This window comes from Coptis chinensis, chromosome 6 (genome assembly GCF_015680905.1).
Source record: "Coptis chinensis isolate HL-2020 chromosome 6, ASM1568090v1, whole genome shotgun sequence".
Classification (NCBI taxonomy): domain Eukaryota; kingdom Viridiplantae; phylum Streptophyta; class Magnoliopsida; order Ranunculales; family Ranunculaceae; genus Coptis; species Coptis chinensis.
In genome coordinates this window covers 1498244-1525339 of record NC_141461.1, presented here as the reverse complement: position 1 = coordinate 1525339, position 27096 = coordinate 1498244, and the positions used below count along the sequence as shown (strand labels likewise).

The following is a 27096-nucleotide window of genomic DNA, read 5'->3' as shown; positions in this document are numbered from 1 at the left end:
GGAAGTGTGGAACTGTTTAATAAGAACTAGTTGCCTGGTTTCCATTTGAAGGATAGGGTGCAAAGGACGATGGATGTGGCGCTGGTATTCGGTTCACAGCCTTTACTGTTGCTTTCTAACCTCTTTCATTTAAGTGAAGCGTGAAGCTAGATAAGGCTTGAAGCTTTCGTCATTGTTTTTATAGAGTAAAAAGAAAGCCTCAAAGAGTGAAACATTCTCTCTCTACATACCACAGCTGTGTATGAGACATCTGGAACACCTGCAAGCTGCAGCTGCAGCTGAACCAAAGCCATCTACAAATGAAGTACAGAGTTTTAATGAAGTGTGTATTTACATAGAATTGAAAGTTTGAAACAATATCCTGGAATGGCATTCTGAACTCCGAATATTTGTCTGAATACTCTGAAGTGTATTTACAAGCAGCTGAGTATACTTGTCACATATCTGAGTATTCACTTGCTTTTAGTTGGTATTTGGAATAGAACATAAGAAAACCAACCTCACATACATACACATATAGGGGCAATATAAAAGTTGAGCTCCAAACATCATAATTACACAAAGACCGACAGAAAACTTGTTCTTCATTTGAGATGTATCTGAACTACCACGATCAGATCGGGATGGCAGGGACAAATTGCCATCATCACACATCACAAAGAAAACTTCAAAGGAATTACAGGTAGGATTTTGACCCAATCAGCAGCATTTCCATTACGGGAACAACACAAGATCACATTGCCTAGAGGTTTAATATGAGGTTCAATGATGTAGGACATCAAAATATTCTGCTATTAACATGAACACCCTAAATATACACTGGAAAATGGATCAGAAACGTGAGAGTCTAACAACATAATAAAATAAGCAGCTGACGATATATCACAGTCTAAAGAGGTTAAAATGGGATAAGCTTACTTCTATATGCAAGCCAAGGACACCTCAATATGATTTAACACGTCAAATGGTTTAAAAATCAACACACATGACACACATTATATTAGATAACTCCAGGGCCCTAACGCATAAATACTTGTATAGAAAATTTGGCAAATGCCTGTTACTATGGTTTTCAGTTTGAAAAGAAGATGTTTTCTGTTGAGGAAATTCTTTTCTCTACCTATTCTCTGTCAAACATGTTTTGGCAATATTTGCGCAAAAAAGACTCAATAGAGAGTTTGGTGGCCACGACTGATTGATAGAAGAAGTTTGACGAGCAAACCTCAGTTGATACAAAAGAACTTCCACAGAGTAGGAAAGCCAATTGCCAAGTGAAACTTGAACACACCATGAATTCTTCAATAGAAAAATTCACAAGCATGGTGAAGAATACCTTAGCAAATGCCTATTACTGTGGTTTTCAGTTTGAAAAGAAAATTCTTTTCTCTAGGTATTCTATGTCAAATGTGTTTTGGCAATATTTGTGAAAGTTTTACAACAAGGAGCACAAAAAGATTCAGTAGAGAGTTTGGTGTTTTGTTTTTTTGATTGGCAAGCCTGTTTTAAATGAGATCAGTAACTTTTTGAAGTTGGCGGGGTTCGACCCCAGACTTCTGGTATCATCACCCAAAGGTTTTACCAACTTTGCTAGTCGGCACCTGCAAGTTTGGTGTTCACGAGTGATTAAGAGAACTTTGACAAGCAAATCTCGTTTGATACAAAAGAAAATCCATGAAATAGGAAAGACAATTGCCAAGTGAAACTTCTCCACGCCATGAATTATTCCATGGAAAAATTCACAAGCATGGAGAATACCTTAGCAAATGCTTCTTCTTCCTGCAAAAAATTATACCTTAGCAAATTCTATAATAGATGGCAACTTCAATATATATATAGCAAATCCTAAAACCGGGTAGCGTGGGAAATAAGCAAACCGCGTGAAATTTAAAAACTCTTAGTCCAAGCCCGGTCAGATCTAGTCCAAAGCCCAGCCCATTATCACCCTCACGTAATCCACTTGGGTCCACTATCGAAAGGTTACAACTTACAACCTCCCCATATAAGATTCAGCAATATCAGGCCTCGAGGGTAGCTGAAAGCCTGAAACTAAAAGGATATTTTTTAAAACAATAGGGTATTCAAAACCAACCCGAACCCATATATTATCGTGCATCTATCAAATTATATCAATTAATTTTAACCACACAATTTATATAATCTATTCAAAATTAATCATAGAGAGCAAATCCAAAACCAAATCAATACCTATCGAAACTCAAAATTGAAACCATTACCAAAACAAAACCAAATTATCAAACCAAAACCATTTTTTATTAGTTTGGTTGGGTTGGTTAATTACATGGTCATTCGAATCCATTTGACCGTCCTAGTTGAAACTCGTATTTCCTAACCACTTTCCATTCCATATAATAATTAATTATATTAATTGCATAGCAATGAAGAGTGAGTGAAGATAGAGAAAGGGGGAGAGAGGTTAAACAGTTTGGTCAACGAGAATAACAAATAAATTGGATAGAGGGGGTGAGACAAGTGTGTAGATTGTATAAGAAAATCAAAACTAGTTTGGAGGGTGTTTGGTATCATTTTTATTGTAGTTTATTAACAATCCACAAAATAATTACTTTTCTCAAAAAAAAATATATAGAACAAAAAAAACCACGATTGAAATTGAATAATGGTAAGATCAAGAAAGACACATATTACAAATTCATTAGAAAATCACCATTTGAAATTTCATATTGGTATCGTAGACCCCAATTTAAATAAAACAAAAAAAAAACTTATTACTGAAAATAATACTTTTATTGAGAGCTTCAAAATGAATAACCATTCTCTAATTAATCCAAATCAAATACGCAAACTAATACATGGGCTAAAAAACCCTAAATTCTACACAATTCATCTTCAAAACTTTTTAACTAAAAAATGTTGTGAAAAGTGGGAGAACTAAAAAATGTTGTGAGAAGTTGGAGTAAGGTTAGAGATGGGTTTAGAGAGATGGAGATATAGAAAGATTGTGATCCCTAGTTTAAATTTTTGGTGGAGTTGATGAGACTTACTGGAGAAGAAGAATGACATAACGTATTTTTCTCTTTTCTAATTTACACTTAATTGGCATAATATACAATATACTATCACCATTTTTGCACTTTAGCTATTATATAATTTTGTTTTGTACACTTTCGTTCATTGTACTACTAGTTTTATTGGACTTTGATACTAGGTCCCATTTTCAGTCAGTCAAGTGCTCACACACAAGCTAAAATCCATGCACGTGAGCAGCATGTGATATCAATTTCTTCCATTTCTCCTCCTTCTTCAACACCTCCATTAAAAACACCCAACCAAAAATCAAGAAAACCAAAAAATAAATAAATAGATAATTGGTAACCAATTTCTCTAATTAAATATTTTAATCAAATGTCTCTTGAACCATCTCAACTCCTTCGTCATCATGAAACTATTAATCTTTAAAAATATATGTATCTTCCGGCAAATGGGTTGTTGGTATATGGTAAATGCACCCATCGTCGAACTCCCCTTTCTCTAATTTTTCTTTTTCTCAATTGGTGGGTTTTAATTGTGAAAGTTGATTGAATTGTACGGTTAAATGTGTATTCATACAAATGGGTATTTAATAATGGAGTATTTGATTCATTGATATATGGGCATTTTTTCAATTGAGTGATTTAGTTTGTGGAAATTAAAAATATATTGATTTAATTTATTAAAAAATTTAAATCATGTTTTGGTTGTGTTGGTGGTTGTACGTGGTTGGTGGTGGGGTGGTGAAGGTGCTGGATTAGGAAAAAGATGGAGAAAATGAAGCTAATAATTAAAGTATGTCCGCCATTGGATCATAATCTTGATTTTTCTTTCTACAGTTCAGATTACAACTTAAGTTTGTTATGAGATAAGATCTTTACCATTAAATTGGATGGTAGATGAATATTTAATCTTGTTAGGTGATGACGTGTGTTTTGAGTCGGTGTTTTTCAATAATAGTTTCTGAGCTGGTGTGGAGACATAAACAATGACTCTATACCACACCAGCAAAAACAATGACACGTGTAGGCCACGTTAGCTTTAGCTGAATAGAATTTAGGTCATAGTCGTCACCTGAAACAAAATTTATAGTACATTATACTGCAGTGCATAGAAAATTGTATAGTAGCTAAAGTACCAAAAAGGTGATGGTACATTGTATACTATGCCAATTGGCTAAATCTACTGTGCGCGAGATATATCGTGTGCCTTCACATCTGGGCTACTCACACACAGAGGTGATGGTGTATTTCACCAAAGAAGTACTGATCCAAAAACCCATACATCTTGCGTACCATATAGCATGCGCAATGAAGACATGCTCATGCCAATTAAGTGTTTAACGCTTTTATTTATTTATTTATCTTTTGCCCTTTAGTTCACCAGATCTTCTACTATCAAGTCGTTAGATCCGCGTGTCTTGACCATATTACACGCTATAGGACTCTTATAAAATATATGTGATTCTAATAATGTCGCCTATCAGATATATGATATGATTCTCATAATGTCGACTGATTAATTAATCCACGTCAATATTTTAATATGGCTTAATTAGCATAAAGTATAGACTAATTATGTTTACAAGAACGATAATTGATATCGATGAGAAAACTATAGGAATCGACCATAATAGTTTTATGAAGCTCATTACTAGAATAGTAGTTATGTTTTTTCTCAAAAGTCACGTGGTAGATAATTGATGAGCTAAGGCAGTTAAAATAAGTTTTCAGAGCTAATCAGTCAAGGAGCAATATATGCAATTAACTGTTAATCAATGATTAATCGTTGATTTAATATGATTAATCGACATATTAAAAGGAATAAGTAAGGGTTGAATTTGAGCCGAGTAGCTCGGGCGTGGCTAGTTTAAGCTCGGTTTGAGCTCGCTCGTTTAACTATATGAGCTGAGCTCGAACTCAAATTAAAGTTCGCGTAACAAATGAGCTTGAAGAAACTCGCCTCGTTTAGCTCAAATAGCATCTTTGTAGTGTAAACTAACCGAGCTACTCAGGTTCAATTTGAGCTCGCTCATTTAACTAAATGAGCCGAGCTCGAGCTCAATTTAAGACTCGTATAATAAATAAGCCGAGCTTGAGCATAGTAAAGCTCGGCTCATTTAGTTTGAATTCCACCATTAGGAATAAGGGGGATGGAGAAGAGAATATATATAGGGTTAGGATACGTGACCACACAGTCTTGAGCCACATTGTGGACACTGACCGATCCACACCTTTCATCTCCCCATCAACCCAACCGATCCTACGGACAACGGAAAAAAAACGAAATTTCGAAAAACCAAAATTTCGTAAATTTTGAAAACAAAAACACGAAATGTTTACCTTCTTCTCCAAAAAAAAAAAATCGATTGGACAATCTCCTCCAATTTCAAGCAGACAATCATTGTGACAATCGATGTGATAAACAATCAAAATAGGATTCAAATAAAAAATCGAATGTTTACCTTCTTCTCCAAAAAAATCGGTGTTTACTTAATCAATCTCCAAAAAAAAATGGATGGACACAAATACACTCTCCCAAAACAATTAAGGTTTGTGTTTACATTCTCTCTTTTAATCTTATCTCCAAAAATCAAGTTTCACTTCGAAAACAATGTGCTAATTAACCATTGTTGTGTTGAATTAAGGTGTTCATTGATCTAATCAATCTTCGTTTCAAGCTTGGTTTAAGTCGAGCAACCCTTTATTTTCACAGTTTGTTTCTTCCATTCAAACAAGATTTTGTTGTTCATAAATTGGGATTTTGCTTCTTTTTATGGAACTAATTGGCGTTGCTATGGGTTTGTTTGATATTTGTTTGCTTTATAAACATTTAAGTGGGATTGAATAATTAATTGAAGATATTTTGTTTGTTTTACTTGATTGGATTTATAAGAGATGAATGATTCAAAATAAATAAATCATTAAATCAAGCAATGAAGTTATGAACGGTGAACTCATCGAGTTCGGTGAACTCTATCGAGTTTTGAACTCTTCGAGTTCGAGTTTTGAACTCTGTCGAGTTTTGAACTCTTTCGAGTTTAAAGTTTTGAACTCGGCCTGTCGAGTTCGGTGAACTCTTTCGAGTTCGAGTTTTGAACTCTTTCTGAGTTCTTGAGTTTTGAACTTCAGAACTCGGTTTTGAACTTCGTGAACTCTGTTAGAGTTTTGAACTCTTTCGAGTTCGAGTTTTGAACTCTCTGTTAGAGTTCGGTGAACTCTTTCGAGAAGTTCGAGTTTTGAACTCTTTCAAAGTTCGGTGAACTCTGTCGGCCGAGTTCACCGAACTCTGAAAGAGTTCAAAGTTTTGAACTCTGTTATAAGAGATGAATGATTCAAAATAAATAAATCATTAAATCAAGCAATGAAGTTATGAACGGTGAACTCTATCAGAGTTTTGAACTCTGTTAGAGTTCAGAGTTTTGAACTCTGTTAGAGTTCAGAGTTTTGAACTCTGTCAGAGTTCAAAGTTTTGAACTCTGTCAGAGTTCGGTGAACTCTTTCAGAGTTTTGAACTACTCTGTCAGAGTTTTGAACTCTGTCAGAGTTCAGAGTTAACAGAATTGGCTCATTTGAAATGAAGTGAGTTAGGAGCCACCCTCGAAATATGTATACTTTTTCCTCTTTGTCTCCAGTTAATGCGCCTGTGAGCTACAACAAGCTTTTAGATGCATCCGCATTGTGCGCTTAGGTTTTAAGTTGTTCTTGGATCTCCGGTTTAGCCCCGACTTTCTATATAAAATTGGAAAACTCAACTTTTATTGGTTTGTTGGACAAGTGAAGTAGGGAAGAACTCACTTTTATGGTTGTGCATGGGCTTTCTTTTGTATTTAGTCGGATCGAGGGGACTTACGTGGAAATGTGTTTGAAGCTTGCGATGTTTTGGTTTTGAAAGACATTTGATTCTCTTGCGTAAAACCGGAGGCCTCTCTTTATCTCTTTCGCTCACATTGCCATGAAGAGAGTGTGGAATACCCTCTTCTCTTTAGTTCACCTTAACAATCATTGTAAGAGATCTGAATTTGTACAAAGTACGACATATGACATCGATTGCATTGATTTTATCTTAAGTCTTCTAAGCCATATTTCCAAGAGCCTCCTCTAACACTAGGTTTAAAGCCCAAATGTTCACCAAACTCGTGGTCAAAAATACTTTCATGAGTAATCGACCCGCATTGGACTAGGGTAATAGACTTGACCCCCCGCTTTGTAAAGGTTACTGCAGGGAAGATACTTTATGTGGTTGGTTTTCCTTCTTTTGACTATGTACTTTTACTATAGGCTAATGGAAGCCTTTTTTTCGTGAAGTTTTACTTAGTACCTCGTGACTTTACTTCTTTAAAGTCTATATGAAAAAAGAGCATTGATACAAAATTGGGAAGTTGAAGTTAGAATATCTAATGTGAAGGCGTGAGGCTAATTCTTAAATACGCTTTAGAGATGAAGTTGCAAAGGAAAAGGTGATTTGGATAGTTATACAATCGAGGTGGTGTCCAAGAGATATCTTCAAACCTTCGAGTGATGACAAAAATCAAATTTTGGATTTTGCTAAGTAACATGGACACTTTGTATATGACATATGGCCACTTCCATAGTTATTTATCTGTAAAGAGACACTTTTAAGGTCTTGAACCCAAGAGTTAGTTGTGTAACTAAAGAATAGAAATAGTTTTCTTTTTAATTAGTCGCGTCCTTGTGTCCTAGTTCAAATAGGTCGTAGTTTTCTTTTTATTGGTTTGTTAGACAAGTGTAGCTAAATGGATGTTTGTTTGTTTGGATTTTTGTTATCAGAGATGGAAAGAACTCTGTGCAATAGGTGTGGTGATAACACTCATTCATCGAGAAATGTTGTTGGTTGTCTTCGCCTTGTTGCATTCGAAAATGCCGTGGAAGTAGGATCCCGAAGCAAATCGAGCCAAATCCATCTCTTGGGAAAATTTTTTGACTGTCCGCTACGGAGACTTCCAATGGTTGGAAGACGCGAGAGCATCGCATTAGTACCTCTAGAGAATCTAAGATGCATAAATTTTGAATTGCGCTGGGTTTGAAAGGTTAACACAACAATGAAGAAAAACGGAAAATAAAGGCAGAAAATTCTTGAATTGCACCGAGTGTGGGAAGGATTTTGAATGGTTGGATACTTTGTTAGCTTGGTTAAGGAGCAACATTGAGTTGGCAGCGAGTTCAAGCTCTTCCACAGTCACCTCTTCCTCGTCTTCAAAAAAAGATAAAAAGTCAAAATTACACTTGAAATTGACGACGATGGTTTGTCGAAAGAATTCGAGTTTCATTGTAAAATTAGATGAGTGCGTGGTTGATTTCAAGTTCTTTGTATTGTGTTTTTTTTGTGAACTTGTGGTGAATGTAATTATGCTGGTTAATTCATTTTGTGAACTTGTCTGGTTAATCCATTTTGCTTATCTTGGTAACAACTTGTGGTGAACTTGTGGTTATGACTCATGTAACTATGACTCGGTTATAAACTTGTGGTGAACTTGTGCTTATCTATCAGAAACTATGACTCGATTTATTTGCTACGAATCTTGTGTTGATGTAACAATGAATAAATTTGATTGGTAGTTTGTTCTAATAACAATGAATAAGTTTGATTGGTAGTTTGTTCTAATAGTTTCGGCCGTAAAAATAAAAAAAACTAAATAAAAGCTCCATCACAGTTCCTACAATTTAAATAGTTTTTTTGTTGTCATAAACATAAAGATAAACAAGTTCCTACAAGCCGCCGAGAACAAGTACAAGCCGTCCGAGTATTGGTATTTCACGAAAACATACAAAAAAAACAAGTAGAGAATAGAAAAAAGACAATGAGAACACCGACTGAAAAAGCACAAGCTAACATAACATAACACAAGTCCGTACTAGTTTTACACTCGGCGACAACTTGCATTTTAGTTTGTCATTGCAGAACGTAATGTTTTGCCAAAACACATAAAATACTGTTTTTGCATCTTGAACGGTGTGGCCTAAACCCTAAACACCTTTTGAACGGTGTGGCCACACCGCTCAAGAGGCAAAAAACAGAACAACACCATTTTATCCAAGCTCAAATCCCAAACGACATGGCCACACCGTTTTGGGACTAAATCCAAACGGTTTGATCACACCGTTCAAGAGGGAAAAAACAGACCACCATTTTTATCAAGCTCAAATCCCAAACGGCGGCATGGCCACACCGTTTTGGGACCTAGTGAAAACGGTGTGGCCGCGACCGCTCAAGAGAGAAAAAAAACAGATCCACGCTCAAATCCCAAACGAAATTTCAGAAAAACAAAATTTTGCAAAGCAAAAAACACGAAATAAACAAAACATTACATCGAGAATTCTTCTCCAAAAAATTACATCGAGAATTCTTCTCCAAAAAATTTCTACCCTCTTCTCTCCATAATTCACGAGCTGGGTTCTCTCTTTGGGCGTGGTGCTTCTTTCACAAAAGGTAATTTCTCTATTTCTCATTAATTTCTCTATTTTGAATTTCCTTATGCATTTTCTCGACTAGCCTTATTATACATTTACACTTGTGACTTGCTTAAATGGACAACAATTTGTTTGAGTTGTAGTTGCTACTATACTTTGTTCACAATGCCCTTGTTTCCACAATTTTGACATTTTTGTTATCAGATGGACGACTCAATATTGATTGATGAAGTCGGAGAGAAGGAAGAATACGGTTCGGAGTGAGCTAATGTTTCAATTTTATTTTCGATTTCTACCAACTAATTCAATATCAGATATTGTACCGCGGTTAGTTTATTTGTTTTATTTTTGACGTGGACACATTTATTTGCAGATACGAGTCTTTTGCGGCACTTCGTGGCATTTTCTTCCTCTGTTCAACCTCCGAGTTTGAAGTGGAAGTGGAAATTGTGAAGCCACCATGTTTGGGAATGTGTTTTGAAACTCTTGAGGCAAAGAAAACAATTCTATATAGCTTACGGAAAATCGTTTGGATTTAGTCCAAGAATTGAAGCTCAAAAAATCAGTTTCTCGTTCGGATGAAGTTAGTAGTTGTCAAATGACTTGCTCGCGATTTGGGGTTTATAGAGATCGAGGAGGCAAAAATAAGAATGTGGATGGAACTGAGAAAGAAGTGAGAAAAAGAAACACAAATACTGCTTAAATGTGGGTGCCTTGCTTGAATGAGGGTGACAAAGCAAAATAGTGGAATCACGGAAAGTGATGAAATTTAGTAGCGAGCACAATCACAACCCGGGTTAGTCCGCAAAAGAATGCGTATGCCCTGTTAATAGAAATATGCCCGCTGCAGCTAAGGTGTTGATTGACTCATTTCGTGATGGTGGTGTACCTGTGAATAAAGTTGTTGATATACTTGACGGAGTACAAATTGGTTTTGATGATAGGGATTGTTGGAACCATTTGGGCCCCTCAAAAGAATACAAGAAACCGTGAGAGGTGATGCTACCGCGGTGCTTCATTTTTCAAGAAAAAAGTATAGAGGATCCTAATTTCTTTTTATGCAATACGGATGGATCATGAAGCAAGGGCCATTAATTTTTTCGGGTAGATGGTCGGTCAAGCATTACCACCTTCAATATTTTGGTGACGTGGTTTTCTTTGATACCACATATCGGAAGAATGTATATGAAATGCCATTCGCCCCCATTTCATCGAGTTAACCACCATATGCAATCAATCCAATTTGGTTGTGCACTACTTTTGGATGAAACGTAAGATTCTTTTTCAGTGGGTTTTGAGACTTGGCTTGAGCTATGGGCGGGGCGTGCCCCATCCGCAATTATCACAGATCAAGATAGAGCTATGACTCTAGCTATTGGTGCGGTATTCCCTAATACTTTCGACCTGATTCTATGGCATATTATGAAGAAGTTCCCTGAAAAACTTCCAAATTATTATTATCTAAGTCAAAATTCAAAAAAGAATTCAAACAATCGTATTCGCAAATATTTATTCCCTGATGTGTTTGAAAGGAGGTGGGCAGAATTGATGTCTAGTTTTAAGTTGGAGGAGAATGAATGGCTTCAAGAGATGTACAAGATTCGACACAAATGGGCTCCAGTTTATCACTTGATACTTTTTATGTTGGCGCCACTTCACTACCGGGCGCTTTAAAAGCATGAATTTCGTTTACAAGAACTTTTTCACATCTACGACAACTCTTAGAGAGTTTGTAGTGAAGAATGATAAGTGTTTGATGAGGATTGTTGAAAGAGAAAAAAAAGAGGATTATATTCTTGAACACTCGAATCGGATTATAGGCGAATTCATTTCTCTTGAAAAGTGCGACAAGTGTATACACAAGGAATGCTTATGATAGATTCAAGCAAGAATTCGTTAAATTTAAACCGAAGTATGTCCCGCATGATGATAAAAAGGTAATCGACATGAGAACCTACACTTATAAGTCGCGAAGTTACGGTGAAAATGAATGGAAGGTGAAGTTCAACCCAAATGACAAAAGAAGGTAATTGTGAATGCAAAACTTTTGAATTTCGGGGATACCTTGTGGACACCTCATAAAGGTATTTCGTGAGTCGCGATATTGAGATTCCCGAGCTCTTTATTCTTAAGAGGTGGATGAAAGGGGCAAATAAGTATAGCCGAAAGTATGACCGGGATCGGGTAAGTGGCCATGAGAACTCGAGGTAATCGAGAATTACTTCGACTTCAAATGGTTGCTAATCGGTTGGTTTATGAAGCCGCGGAAACCGATTCAAATTTTACCAATTAATGCTACAAAGACTGCAAGAACTGTCGCTGGAGCTCAAGAAACGAAGGAAGTTGACCACTCGGTGTTTCGGTTGTTAATTCATGCACTATTGCCGATAGTTCAAAGATCGCCACTTGACCTATCCCAAGTTTTACTTTTGAATCCTAACATCTCTCAAACAAAAGGAAGAAAAAAAAAGTCGAAGATTTATAAGAAAACTAAGGACGAAATGGTAGAATAAAAGGGGTCTTGAACAAGCATGCGCCAAAAGCCAAAGCAAAGACAGAGAGGAGATGTACATGTTGTAACAAAGTTGGTGTTAACCATGACAGTGATTTAAATTGTCCCGAAAATCCAAACAAAAAAGAAGCGGCCCAAAGTATAATATTGTTTCCTTAAGCTTAATTCGTAGTATCCTATCTTACACAATTGCCTTTAAAACTTAACGCTTTTCCATTCTTTTGATTTACGATTGGATGTAGAGTTAGAGGACGAGAGAATTTTAATTGAGAGGAGAACGGGAAGACGAGGATGGGGAGGAGAACTAAGACGAGGGGCACAAATGATAACATTTCCCTTTATCCAGGTTTTATCCCGCCAGATGGAACCTAGCAAGGAGCGGTGGTGGGGCTGTTTGAGGACACCGAATATCTACGCCATTCATGTCACCAACTTTATTTGGTGGGGCTGTCGAGTTCGAATTGTGAAGAAGTTTTAGTGATTTGAGTTTTATTTGGGTTTTAGTTATTTGGGTGAATTGTCGAGTTTTAGTTATTTGGGTGAATTGTCGAGTTTTTAGTTATCATAGTTTTAGTAAACTATTTATTCATTTTGGAACCAATCGGAAGTTTAGTAAATTATATGAACTTGATTATATGTCGAACTTGATTACCTTCGTAAGTTTTACAAGTCGGGTTTGTGTAAATTATATGAACTTGAGTTTTAGTATAACAGTTGAACTTGGATAAAATGGTGGTGTCTGCGTGTTTTTGCCTCTTGAACGGTGTGACCACACCGCTTGGACTTACTCCACCGCTTGGGATTTGAACCGGGTAAAAATGGTGTTGTCCGTTGTTGGTTGTTCCTTAGTCCCAAACGGTGTTGCCACACCGCTTGTTGGCATTCTTAAGACAAAACGATGTGGCCACACCGCTTGTCCTTAATTGACCAAACGGTGTGGCCACACCGCTTTTTAGTTCTTAAAAAAACGGTGCCACACCGCCGGGATTTGAACCGGGTTAAAAATGGTGTCCGTTTGTCCTTAGTCCCAAAATGGTGTGTCCACACCGTTTGGCCTTAGTACAAAAAACGATGTGGGCCACACCGCTTGTCCTTAGTCCCAACGGTGTGGCCACACCGCTTGTCCTTAGTCCCAAACGTGTGCCACACCATTTGGGATTTGAACCGGGTAAAAATGGTGTTGTCTCGGTTGTCCTTAGTCCCAAACGGTGTGGCCACACCGTTTTGTCCTTATCCCAAAACGGTGTGTGCCACACCGCTTTGGGATTTGAACCGGGTAAAAATGGTGTTGTCTGTTTGTCCTTAGTCCCCAACGGTGTGGCCACACCGTTTGGCCTTTAGTACAAAAACGATGTGGCCACACCGTTTGTCCTTAGTCCCAAACGATGTGGCCACACCGTTTGTCCTTAGTCCCAAACGGTGTGGCTACACCGTTTGGCCTTAGTCCCAAAACGGTGAGTAAAAATGGTGTTGTCTGCTTTGATGATTCGTGTTTGAAAGAGGGAATGAAGAAATAGTTAGAAGAATCGTAAACGCTACAAATTGTCCGAATTTTAAGTCGCCGAAAGCATTTCGTTTGAGTTTTTAGGAATCATCTCGAAGTTTTATTACTTTTTTTTTCAGAAAACCATGGGGTTATAGTCCGCCACTTTTCTAGCAAAACGCAATGAAGCGGGATATTGTCGGTGGGCTAAGCAATAAATTCAAATGAAGCAATGCCGCGTTTATCCGAGGAGACCAACAAAATGAAATGAAAAAATTATTAGATCGGGCTCGGGTCAAGTTTCGTGCCCCTTTGCAAGTCCATATACTTTCGTGCTATGATGAATCCATAGACTTATAGAGGCAATAATACACAACACAACATTTTGCACGTAACACAAACAAAAAAATAAAAGTGTAATCAATCAGTCGCAAAAGAATAGTGTTTGTTTGTGTAATCAATCCTCGACCACACCAATAATAACCATACACCCTCCGAAAGTACTAATAAGTTTTCAAAATCTATGTTATCAAAATCTAAAATGTGAAATGGATAAGTTACTCAAGCTTCTCGTGAACTCAGAGTAACATGTTTCAGAACAGAAATTTCAGGGTTAACATGTTTGTTACGCATGCTCAAATACTTTGACATCCCAAAAAATGACACTACAGCTTCTCCAAGACCAAAAGTCTGCAATCTCTCCCAAGAAGTGGACATAACTTTCAAAGAAATAAGCGGATATATAATAGACCACCGCTTTTATCGCCTAAAGAGAGGGCACTCAAGTCCGAACCCGCTTTCCTCACTTTCTTAACTTCAACTTCTTCAACATTCTTTGCGTAAACCATTATCGCGAACCTGCACCAAGAGGAACACTACAAGTCTTATAAGGATGAACATTGTAAGCAACAACGATTATTACAAATGTTTCCGATAAAGCCAAATATAATTAACTATGCAATAGACCTTTTGCAATCATTAAAGCGTAATATCTATTCTATTAAGGTCTCCAAATTCAAAGATTCAGTTCTCAGAATAGTCAAGAAGAGCAAACAAGCTTCTATTAACAGCCTATAAGATAAGTTCGTAATGATCAAGGCAAATTGGACAAATTTCCATCCTGATGAAGTGTGTGTGTCTAATATTTGTAAAGTTAAGTATCCTTTCATCAAATAAATTTAGTAGGGTTAAGTATCTTGAAATTCACCAAGAAAATTGAGTTGAATTGCCATTAGTATAACAGTTTGAAAGAGACAAACTTTTTAGTTTCATGGGTGATCAATGATTCCGGGATACAAGATAAATGTATATCAAGTTTACATGAGAAGGTGAATTATGTGGGTAATATTTGAAATTTTTAGTAGCATCCACTCTTTAATCAAAGAGTAATGGGAAAGAAGCAACTTCAATTCTCGAAGAAAATTGAGTAAACATGCCATTTGCATAACAGTTTAGAGTAGACAAACTAAGGCTTCTGTCTGTGGCAGTGGGGCTTTTGTTGTCGTTCAGTGGGTAGAAGGTGAAATCCATCGCTTGGACTGATAGTCCAGAGCAATTTACCTTTAGATAACTGGATACTTGTATTAGTGAATTGGGAATCATACTTTGTGTAAGTATCCTTAGGGCCTTCCTAAACCCCATGTTAGGGACTATCCCGTGCTGGTGGATCATGAAGGTATATCTAAACTTGCCTTGTTGTCCTAATCTGTTATACACTAGCACAATCCTTAAAGCTTTCCAGTTTCAAAGTCAACATGTGTGGAGAGGTTATTCCTACAAAACTAACCTCTCCACCTGCTTCCTCATGTTCACCATTTCCATTTCCAACACTCGTCCCAACACAAGATAAAAGGAGGTAAACTAAACCCTATGTTGAGTTTGGACTCAACATACCTAAATCCTATGCTAACCACTAAACCCTAAACTAACCAAACTCAACATACCTAGTATAAGATGCTCATTCACGATATCGTCCGCCAATGAACTTGCACCGGGTCAAATTGTATGCCTCCATGAACTCGCTACGTGCATCGTCACGAATCGCTAGTCCCACCCAATTGCGCCTTGATTGAGCAAGCGAGAAATTTCATCGACGACGGGTTTGTCAAAATTAAAACGAAAAACTACATTAGTATATACATTTACATTTATAAAATACCAAAACAAAACAAAACAAAAATTAACGCTGTAGGATATTAACTCACCGTGATTATGATATGGAAGACTCAGGGAGGAGTAGTGACTAAGATGATCGGGGTTTATCATTCTCATATGACTATTGTTTTCGCACCAACTCATGTATCTACTAACACACTCCCATGGATAAGACGGAATGGGTCCTCGTTGTTCAAGTTGAATCAAGTGATTCGCCATTTACTCCAAGTAGAAGATGCAATATTAAATTTCACATCATACCCGCGTCGGCCCGAAGTAGTTCGCTCGAGGTCTTTGGTCTTGGGGATCCGAGGGTACAAACTGCATATGACCTAACCGACGCATAACCCTCAAACATTGTAATTGCTTCGACATTATCAAGAAAGCATATAAATCCCTCGAAAAATGCTATTTCATCCACCGCCGTGATAGCTTTCGGACTTGCACATAGGGATACCATTCAACCTGTCAAATTAGCATATGATCGAGGAAATTAATCATTAACCACATACTAATAATATCAATTAATAAATAAAACTATTTACATACAAAAATGCTTACATCGGTACAAGTCATATTATCAATGGTGGCTCGGGTATGCTTCAATGCAGCTGTTGTGCTAGCATAAAAGATCGAGTAATCGAGTACCTACGAGCACGGCACATGCTCAACTGATAGTCCTCATTTGGGTATGGCCTGAACACCGGGAAGTACTCATAAATCCATGCCTACATTAATATAGACACCCAGTTAATATTGTAATAGATAGATAATTGAAAAGAAAAACAAAAAAAATAATACCGTAGGAGAGTGAAATAGCCCCAAAACACCCTTCACCTTGGTACTTGTGGCGGTCCCAAGACCCCTGCACAAGTAAGCCGTAAAGGTCGCACCCCACGCCAGAAGTCTCGATCTCGCAAATTTCGAAAAGCAGCCTCAGATAACAAACGGAACTGCCAGCCTTCCGACGGTCGGTGAAGGCGTACATCCAAAGAAAAATAACAGATAAGCTCTCACAAAGAACTGCACCTCTTTTTGGGTTGACGCTTTCTTCACAACAACCCCATTTTCATCACGTAAATCTTCATCGGTTACCTTCCCAAAGAAATCGCTTCATCAAGAAATCCATCCTAACTTTGGAAGTGAACTTATTGGATTTCATCTCCGTGATCTATCTTATCCATGGGTATGCCAAGATCTTTGTGGAGGAGTCTTTTTGTTCTGTCCAAAGGTCAAATCGGTGTCCCCACGCCAGCTGCTTTCTCGATCGGAACTCCTAAGAGTTGGGAAACATCGTCCAACGTGATTGTCATCTCATCGCCCCCACGGCATATGAAGAAACGTTGTTGGTCTCTCGAAGCCACCTCTCCACAAACGCAGACCAACACAGATCCCCGATGCCTGTATACACCTAAGACCGAGCACATAAGCCGTTCTTCTTTGAAGCTCCACGTGAAAAGTAGAACAGGTTTGAACACTCTCCGAGGATATCCCATTGTACCAACTTGTTTAGGTGCCCATGGCACTTCAACACCCCTCGCCCGCCTAAAACAACAAAAAACTTAGTATTAATGTATGCACAAGTTTCGTAATACAAAATTTAAATACTAATATTACCTGCCCCCCAAACATCGCGAGCCAATGCAGATAGTGATAGTCATACAACAGATGTGACACACAAGGGCCACCTCCATAAACACCTCTCTTGAACTCCAAGTCATTGTTAGACTTTCTCACAATATTCACCGGAGGTACAGTACATGGACTTCCTCGTCATCCTCCTCCTCCTCCTCCTCCGTCCTCTTCCTCCTCGGGCCGGTCTTTCTTCGTGATCATCAACACCCTCTTCTTCACTATCGGCATGACTTAGAACTACACTCTTCCCACGATCCATATTTACGCCATCGCCATCGCCATCGTCATCGGCCATCGCCATCTACATCTACATCTACATCTACATCTAAATCTAAATCTAAATCTAAATCTACATCTACATCTACATCACTAAGAACCGTGCCCCTTTCTTCTCTTTTTGATTTCCTAACTCTACACCACTTACAACATTACCGATCATCCGCTTTTCCGATCCCTCTACTTAACCGATGCGAAGTGGTTGTTCTCCTTCCTCTTTTTCAGGCTCCTCATCGCGACCAACTACTACTCCCCCACCTAACAACTTCTAGCACCCGCGGAAAACACTTTTGTCGCATTCTTCATTTCAGATTCTTTGTTCGAGGCATTGCTACAAAATAAATAGGAGTTAAAAATAAGACATTCAACTAATTCAAATTGTTGCAATACCAACGTGAAAAAACAAAGAACGAAATAAGGCGGTGTGCATGCCAATCTATATCTAAGTTCAAAACTCTGACAGAGTTCACCGAACTCTAACAGAGTTCAAAACTCTGACAGAGTTCACCGAACTCTGAAAGAGTTCAAAACTCTTACATAGTTCACCGAACTCTTTACAGAGTTCAAAACTCTTAACTCGAAGAGTTCACCTAACCCTCGACAGAGTTCAAAACTCGAAAAGAGTTCATCAACTCTAACGAGTTCAAAACTCGACAGAGTTCAAAACTCAACTCGAAAGAGTTCACCTAACTCGGCGAGAGTTCAAAACTCAACTTCGACAAGTTCAAAACTCGAAAAGAGTTCAAAACTCGATAGAGTTCACGAACTCTTACAGAGTTCAAAACTCGAAAGAGTTCAAAACTCTTAACTCGAAAGAGTTCATCAACTCCTCGACAGAGTTCAAAACTCAAAGAGTTCACCGAACTCTAACAGAGTTCAAAACTCAACTCTCGAACTCGAAGAGTTCACCCGAACTCGACAGAGTTCAAAACTCAACTCGACAGAGTTCAAAACTCTGAAAGAGTTCAAAACTCTGATAGAGTTCACCGAACTCTGACAGAGTTCACCGAACTCTGAAAGAGTTCAAAACTCTGAACACTGACAGTGAGATTGGTAGACTAAAGTTTTTCAATGAGTTCGACAATCGCATCTTAATCAATGGGCCTTTGTATCTACCAACTTAGTTGTCCCTCGCTACTCAACCTCAACAATATTAAATATGTTGCAAATTTTTCTGTCCTAAAAAAATAGAAATTGGATATTCGACAGATGAAAGAAAGGATGGTAGAAATAAAAAGAAATAACTAAGCGAACGTGTCAAAGTTCTAGGACAAAAGAAAAAAAAATTAGAGTAGTGCTTCTAGGTTTATAACATTTTATCCGCTCACACTCCTCGCCATACCAAATGTCCGATTCACGACCTTACATCTATGAACCTCTAAAGAAAAAAAAAAAAAAAAAAAGAAGAAATCGCTAAAAGAACAAACTCATTGAAAGAGTTCAAAACTCTGATAGAGTTCAAAACTCTGACAGAGTTCACCGAACTCTAAACTCTGACAGAGTTCAAAACTCTGATAGAGTTCAAAACCAATTGGATTAATATTATTTAAAGCCGGTAAAGTTTAATCATATCTGATGTATTACTAATGAGTAAGTAGAGGTTGTGGTTTCTAATCATATATGATGTAACTTTACCGACTTTAAATAATATTAATCCAATTGGTGACATATTTATTGGATTGTATGATTACAAGCTGGGTTGTCAGCTCAATTAATAGTTCCCTTTCATTCAACAATTTAGAGATCTAGATAATACTCACTAATGAGTAAGTAGAGGTTGTGGTTTCTAAATTTTACACAACATCGCAGACTAACTAAAGCTTGTCCTACAAAAAGGAAGACTTCCATAATAATTCATTGCAATACTTGCTCAATATACGGTCAAGTCAAAGCGACGATTTTTCATATCAAGATCAAAACATTTACTTGCATAGTCGAGCCAATGACCATCACATATAAGTTTTAACAACCAACATTTTATCGTCTCGGTAGTAATTTCGTCGTCGATTGACATCATAAAGTCCGATTCATCGCTGAACCAAAACCATCACATATAAGTTTTAACAACCAACATTTTACCGTCTCCGGTAGTAATTTCATTAATGTCGTTGACATCATAAAAGTCGATTCATCAATGAACCAAAAAACTTCATGTATCACATGAAAGATTGTGTTTAACATGAAAGTACACAAAAAAAAAATTATCAAAATTAGAAACAAATTATTAAAAGAAAAAAAATTATCAAAATTAGAAACAAATTATTAAAAGAAAAAAAATTCTTACTCGCTCGTTCCTCGCGTATGAATCGATCAAGTGCTTACCGGGCCCTCGCAAGAATAAATTCAATTACGAAACCGTAAGAGTATAGTACTTGAGATCAACAAACTAAGTGTACAATAATAAGTTAGAACCACATGGCAACTCACGGAAGAGGAACAAATTTACGGGTGTTTGGATTTGGTGCAGAGGTAGGTGGAGCAACCGCTTGTGTAGTTAGGGTAGGTCCGCTTAAAGTCATGAAGAATGCTCCATGAGATGACATAAGAAACATAAAGGTTAATCATCACTACACACTAGCTTATCTCATTGCAAGGAAAAGAATACATAATCATAATTAGTCACACATAAATTGAAGAAGAAATTTGTGAACTCTGTCGATCAAGAACCATTAATACCAAATAAGATTAATAATGAATTTGTGAACTCGTCATCAAGAACCATTAATACTGATTTGTGGAGAATACATAAAGGTTAATCATCACTACACATAAATACATAATCACCAAGAACCATTAATACCAAATAAGATTAAGTTGAGAGAATAATTATACCTAATTTCTTCTTCAAATGAATCTCTTTATAGATTTGTTTTCGCTTTCTCCTTTATAGATTTTGGAGAGAGATCGGTGAAATTGGAGGAGATTTTGTTTTTCACAACGATGAACTAATTAGAGAAGAAGGTAAACATTTCGTGTTTATGTCTGATTTCGTGTTTTTTGGTTTTTCTGAAATTTTGGTTTTTCTGAAATTTCGTTTTTTCTGTTGTCCGTAGGATCAGTTGGGTTGATGGGGAGATGAAAGGTGTGGATCGGCTGTGTCCACAATGTGGCTACAGTACCTGTGGCTGTATCCTAACCCATATATATATTAGAGAGTTTGTACAATAATTTGCATGTTTAACTATCGTTAAAGATAAGAAAATTTAAAAAAAAAAACTTTAAAGCTGTGTGTTGATGCACGTACAACTGATAACCATCAAAATTCCCCATATTCAGTGGGGAAAATGACAAGTTCACAAGAGGCATCATCATTCATTTGACTGGAAATGGAGGCAAATTGTGAGCAAATCTAATTTTATATTTTTTTTTCTAGCTAGAAGTGCTTCTGCTCTATGTAGGGGTGACTTCAAATCAAATAGGATCAGATTGATCTCTTTCCGAATTTTTTCGGAATCCAATATGCTAGCCAAATCCGATTCAGTTTTTTTTTTTTAATATTATTCAAAATCTATTTCCAAATTCAAAAAATTTGAAAATTTATAAATAATTCATAAATTTCATAATTATTGATAAATATTCACAGATCTCTTTACACCACAAAATTTCAAAACATACAATAGGAGAGCTAGTGAGTTTTACTTACCAAGGACGAAAAATTATCTTGTAATTGGCGAGGGAGAGAAATGTTTGAGAGGAGTGGGAGTGGGAGTGGGAGAAAGTGGCTAGGATTTGTTTTGTTTTGTTTTGTTTTGGAAAGGATAGAAACTAGAAAATGTTTGAGATCTAATCTAATTGACAACACCCATAGCTGTATGGATAATGACACGAGTTAATAACTTAACATTGCGTATTTGCGTGTAGAATGGACTAGTGCTGTCAAATGGGCCGGGCCGGGCCAGCTCGGCCCTCAAAACTTACAACCTTCACAAATTGAGGGCCGGGCCAAAACGGGCTAATAGAAAATGTATGAAGCCCTTGCCCGCTCTTCAGCCCATTATATAGGGGCTGTTAGAGGGTTAGAGAGTCGGCCGGGGCGGGTTAGGAGCTTTTTACTCACTGTAATCTTTGGGTGTGGTTAGCAAAAGACGACAAGGACTTCGGACTCCAAAGAAATTCAGGAAATAAAAACGTACATGTCCAATTAGTACAAGTGTACAACACATTTGAAAAGAACACTAGTGCCCAGATACTCAAACTTAGCCACCAGCCCACCACATCCTAAACTTTTTTATTCGTGGACTACAGCTTAAAAGATCAGATGTCACATTATTGCACGTAACAATACTCTACTTCCTTTACTCAACTAACCTACATAATTAATGAATTTGTGGACGTGCATCAAAAACATGTCGATCCACACGGCCATCAACTTATCATTCAATTATCGCTTCAACCGAAAGGCTTTCATCTCCGCGGCCATGATTGGGGACTATTGCTTGGAGGATGTCCAAAAAATACTCTCTGGGAGAGTCGAGAGTGTAGCCCATAGAGGAGCACCACAAAGAATTTTGTGAGATTGTTTTTGATATTTAAGTCTCGATGAGTTACCTACTCACCTCTCATAGTTTTGTCGGCTTGTTGCAATATTCCCAATCCACACTCCCCCCGTGGAAACATAGAAAATTAGGTGCTCCCCATCAGCATCGAACACATAAAAACCAATATATAAAGAGGCTTGGTACGAACAATTTAAAACAAACTAATATTCCCCGTAATTTAGCAAACCGGGCTAATATTAGGCCATTCAAATTTCTGAAAATGGTGTTCAAGAATCCAAAGAGCGGATAAACTATTTGGGCTTCCATGTTGAACAATTTTCACTCCTTACGGGTAAAGAATTATGCGTTAAATAAAGCAAACAGATAATAAGATGCATTCTGAGTATGGTAGTACACATAATAGATAATAAGATGCATTCTAATGTTGCATTCTGACAACATTAGAATTGATACACATAATAATATCTAGGAAGTACAAGTAACAAGTATCTCTAGTAAGTTAAATTTTATATGGTAGTACAACGATAAGACTACTCTATTCCATTTTCAAGATACCCTCTAACTTGATTTCAGAACTTTGTTGCTCCTCAATGGGTGACAAGTCCGACAAAAGGCTTACCGAAGCCTCGTCTGCAACTATTTGATGTTGCTGGGAATCAACAGGAAGAGCTTCTACAAAATTATCTGATGGCTTGCTCAAAGAGACACTTTTGTAATAGAAAAAATTTGTAAGCAAAACACATTGGAATTGTAAGAAAGCACCTATCAATGGCAGACGATGTCCTATCAGCAAAGCGAAAAGCGTGCATATTAACCATAATAAGGGGTAACATGGGTACATACCATTTGGCTCACCCAACATGAAGATAACCAAAGACTGCAGAAGTGCAAATACACGAAACTCGCAGACTAGCAATCTTCATTCAATATTGAAATACTGATCTTATCCCATACTACAATACAAACACTTAGACCCAAAATAGAGTGTTGATTTATGGTTACAAATACATGTATAATGTTTGGGATCCAACCATACAAAATGAGGAACAAATACATAGTTTAAGTCTCAAGTGGTTTATGGCCCCATCCACTGTCATGATTCAGCAATCAGGTCATGACTTCAAGGCATACCTGAACATGCAGCACAATGAGTCAACGACAATATACATGCCTTTTAAGAAAAATGTGGTCTCACTACTATAGAATGACACTTATACCACTGTTTTTAAGTGTGGTATAAATATATTTACCACTGTTATACAACCGTGACAATAGGTGGTGTGGTATATAATAATAGCAAAACTGTGGTATATATGTTTAACGGATACCACGGTTTTTCAAAGAACCGTGGTTTGTATGTCCATGATATACCACGGTTGTCAACAGAACCGTGGCATATAAGCTATTGAAACCATGGTTTATATTAGTGTATGTGTTATAATACGTAGTATATAGTTATACTAAACACTACGGTTTATGCCAAACCATGGAATATATATATATATATATATATATTAATAATAATACTAGTAGCATTCTTCCACTTAAAAACCGAACCTGCGTAACAAAATTTACACAGCCTGCCTACGTACTACATTTCCATTTTCCCAACAAATTTCAAAATGTACAATAAACTATCAAACATTGCCAAAAAAGATAATAATAATAAATAAAAAAAATTCCATTAATTTTTTGAGTGCACTAAGAAAACAAACTTCAAATTCCTTTTCATAAATTAAAAAGGTAAGACTCATATATTAAACTGGACCCAACATAGCTAAAACTCATCCTCATTCGCTTCTGGCTGAAACACCCCATTTTCCTGGATACCAACTCTACCACTATAGGATACCAACTCTAATACCATACAATCACACGAGTAATGATGTGCACTGAAGGCTCAGAAGCCCGAGCCATACATGTTCCCTTTTCACCAATTAAAATAAATCAAAACTAGGTTGATTTTCTCCCTCACTCCAGATGTGGTCGACATTTCACTCCCCTTAGTCGTAGGTGCTCGCTTTTGATTTGCTAAAGTAGCCATTCTTCCTTTCTTCTTGCCGGCTTCTGCTCTCAATTCTTGGTCGAAGTCCCTCTGCCTATAAGTTTGCTAAAGACTGGCACGAACAAACAAAAATGGAATACTCGGATTTCTATTTCCTCCATCTCTTGCACAGCCTTAGTGTAGCGCCCCTTAGCGCTTTTGGTCTCTCTCCTAGATCTGTGCAGGTCAAATAGAGAGTAAGCTCAAGCAGTTGACAACAAGCAAAGGATTGGGGATTCAGTACATGCATGTGCTAAGCGTGAGGTGTCCATTAGAAAAGAGAAAAAACAGTAACAATTCTAGCAGAGTGCGGTATATACTGAGTTTCATAATATAACATATTGGAATTCTATATTAGACCACAAAAATTAAAAGGAATCCATAACAAAGTAATCTTTCTCATCTTAAGCAACAATGCTTAAAGGCCCCCTCTTAAAAGAAGAGTTGAATCCACTTCCCTCGGTCTGCAACCCTGTGATAAACCTTCTGCAAAATATTTAATGACTCGTATTTGGATGGATTCTTCGAATAAAATGGCCAATGACATAGCCAAATTCAAATTGTAGTAGTTCAAAGTTCGACTTTCATTAGAAATTTCATAACGTATCTACCCTAAGGGACAACCTCGGACATTCAAAAATGAATCAAACAGTTTGTCCCACTACTCTAGGAAGAAGAATGATCCAAGACTGAGTCTTGAATAATTTAACTTTACATTTAAACAATTGAGCTTTCTTTCACTACCTTCCTTTGTTATCACCGCCTAAATCCATTAGAATCGTCGGTCTTTTTTATGCGGTTTTGCGAACTTCGCTGCAATGATACAAGTGAAATAACCTTTGTCCGAGTTGAGAATGGAGATTCACAAGAGAAATGCGGCTTCGATATTGAATTCATAGAAACATAAACAATATATTGCAAATAAAATCCGACACCTTACCTAAAAGGTTCATCTCCAAAGTACTTTTATCGCACCATTTGCATCCCTAGAGCACACGGTTGAGCATCTCTCGATTTTTCTATACCAAACATGTTAGCTAACTTATCAGAAAGCTCTTCGACGACCCAAGGACCGAAAGATCCGTGGTCCTTCCAACATCCTCGATTCGAAAAAAAACTTTACAAAGGGCGGTTCGGACCGGCTTCACTTAGCTACGCTCTACAAAGTAAGGGTGAGGGTTACATGCTCGTAAAAGTTTGTTGCATATGCATTTTACAAAAGCACATTATATATGTAATTAGACAAAATTGATATTTATACGAGTAATTGCATAATTCGGTGTACCAGACTCGAGTACAAAAATCTAGCCTTATACCAACTCCCGTCTCAAATACTACCCCTCCCCCAAAAGAAAGAAAAATAAAATAAAAATAAATATTTGCCACATTTGGTTTGGGTCCATAGTCAGATCTTTTCTTTTCACTTCCATACTCAACCCAAGGCGACGTTAGCTGCGAGGCGCTAGGGGTGACCCTATAGTGTAAGCAATGGGCCTACTCAGGCTTTCGATTGCATACTAATAAAGGTATACTCTTAAATGGGCATCCAACTTATAACCAATTGATGATAAGTGGAGAGGCCCCATGAATCATATACTTTTATGCATGGCTTAACATATCCCATGTGGGACTAACATCTCAACATATAGAAATCTTTACGTGTAAACTTATGATAATGTAAACTCGAGTACATATGATAAGTGTAAACTTGTTAATGTCACTTCTCATTTTTTTTTAAATCTTTTATTGGATAAAGAAGTATCTACATATAGCCGCCAAGTCAAGTAGTATTTCTTCTTACCAATCCATTAAAGGGGGAGGGGTGGTTTACACAGTCGAAATCCCCATTTTACGACAGTAACATTTATTAAACAGTACTCTTTTTATTTGTTCTTTTCCTTTTGTTTTGGATTTAAGAGTAGTGAAAAAAATATTCACTTTATTAAATGTAGTGACATGAGAAAACTAATCTTGAGAGATTCAACCTGTCGGCAACCATGGTGAAAATGAGGGGCTGGGAAAATAGGGTTTGTTGTTTAGTACTTTTTATATTAAGTACAATGACAACTTTACCCAATTTCTAAAAGGGTAGATATTATAACTTTAAGGGTATTTTAAGTAAAACAAAATTTTAATATGGTAATAAGGTAAATAGGTAATTATAGATGAGGGCTTATTGCAGGGCTGAATGAGGGCCTAATTAGGGTCGGGTTGTGGGCCGGGCTTAAAATTTGAAGTCTAGGCCCACCTCCCTCCCTTCATGTTTGAGGGGCGAAATGCCTATCCTCAAATCAATGTGGGCTTTGTTTTGAGGGCTTTTTCAGCCCATGGGCCGGATCGGGCGGAGGGCTTAAGGGCTATTTTGACAACACTAGAATGGACTAGCTGCCTAGCTTTATGGTTCCAGGATAATGACATCACTAAATACAGTACAAGAATTCACAAGTCAAGCAGTGTTTAGAAATCACTCAACACAGTACAAGAATTCACAATTCAAGCAGTGTTTGGAAAATCGCCTAGCTTTATGGGTCCAGGATAATGACATCACTGAATACAGTACAAGAATTCACAAGTAAAGCAGTGTTTAGAAATCACTGAATACAGTACAAGAATTCACAAGTCAAGCAGTGTTTAGAAAACCGGACCGGTGGTTGACCCTCCTTGAGTTTTTTATTAGACTCTCGGTCTAAGTTTAAACCGTGGTTGAACCGGTTCTAAACCAGATCATTTTTATTATAATTTTTTTTTTTTTTTTTTTGAAAAATTAATAATATAGGAATTAAACTTAGCACCTCTCCAAACCAACATACTATTATGTGTTTTTTGTATAAGAAATTCATTTTGTTATACAAAATAATATTAAAATAAAATATGTATTTATTCATTTTGTTATTATAATTATTAAAAAATTGGCTAAATAAACATCAATCAGTCTGACTGAGTCGAACTATGGTTGAATCTGGTTAAACCATTTTAACAAAAAAATCGGTTCGATCACCAGTTCAGTTTTCAAAACATTGAAGTCAACCGATACTTGGTGCCAAAAGTCCAAGTCG

General features: G+C 37.1%; 1 long non-coding RNA gene across 2 annotated transcripts; it reads right to left on the bottom strand.

Moving 5' to 3' along the window:
- Nucleotides 1-347: 347 nt before the first annotated feature.
- Nucleotides 348-21273, bottom strand: LOC147490576 (uncharacterized). Of its 2 annotated transcripts, none has more exons than XR_015199106.1 (2): nucleotides 21141-21273; nucleotides 348-2046 (listed from the first exon to the last, which is right to left on the bottom strand). It is a non-coding gene; the product is annotated as an uncharacterized LOC147490576 (long non-coding RNA). The 2 variants fall into 2 exon arrangements; XR_015199105.1 differs by having other exon boundaries at nucleotides 348-2040.
- Between the last annotated feature and the right edge of the window lie 5823 nt (nucleotides 21274-27096).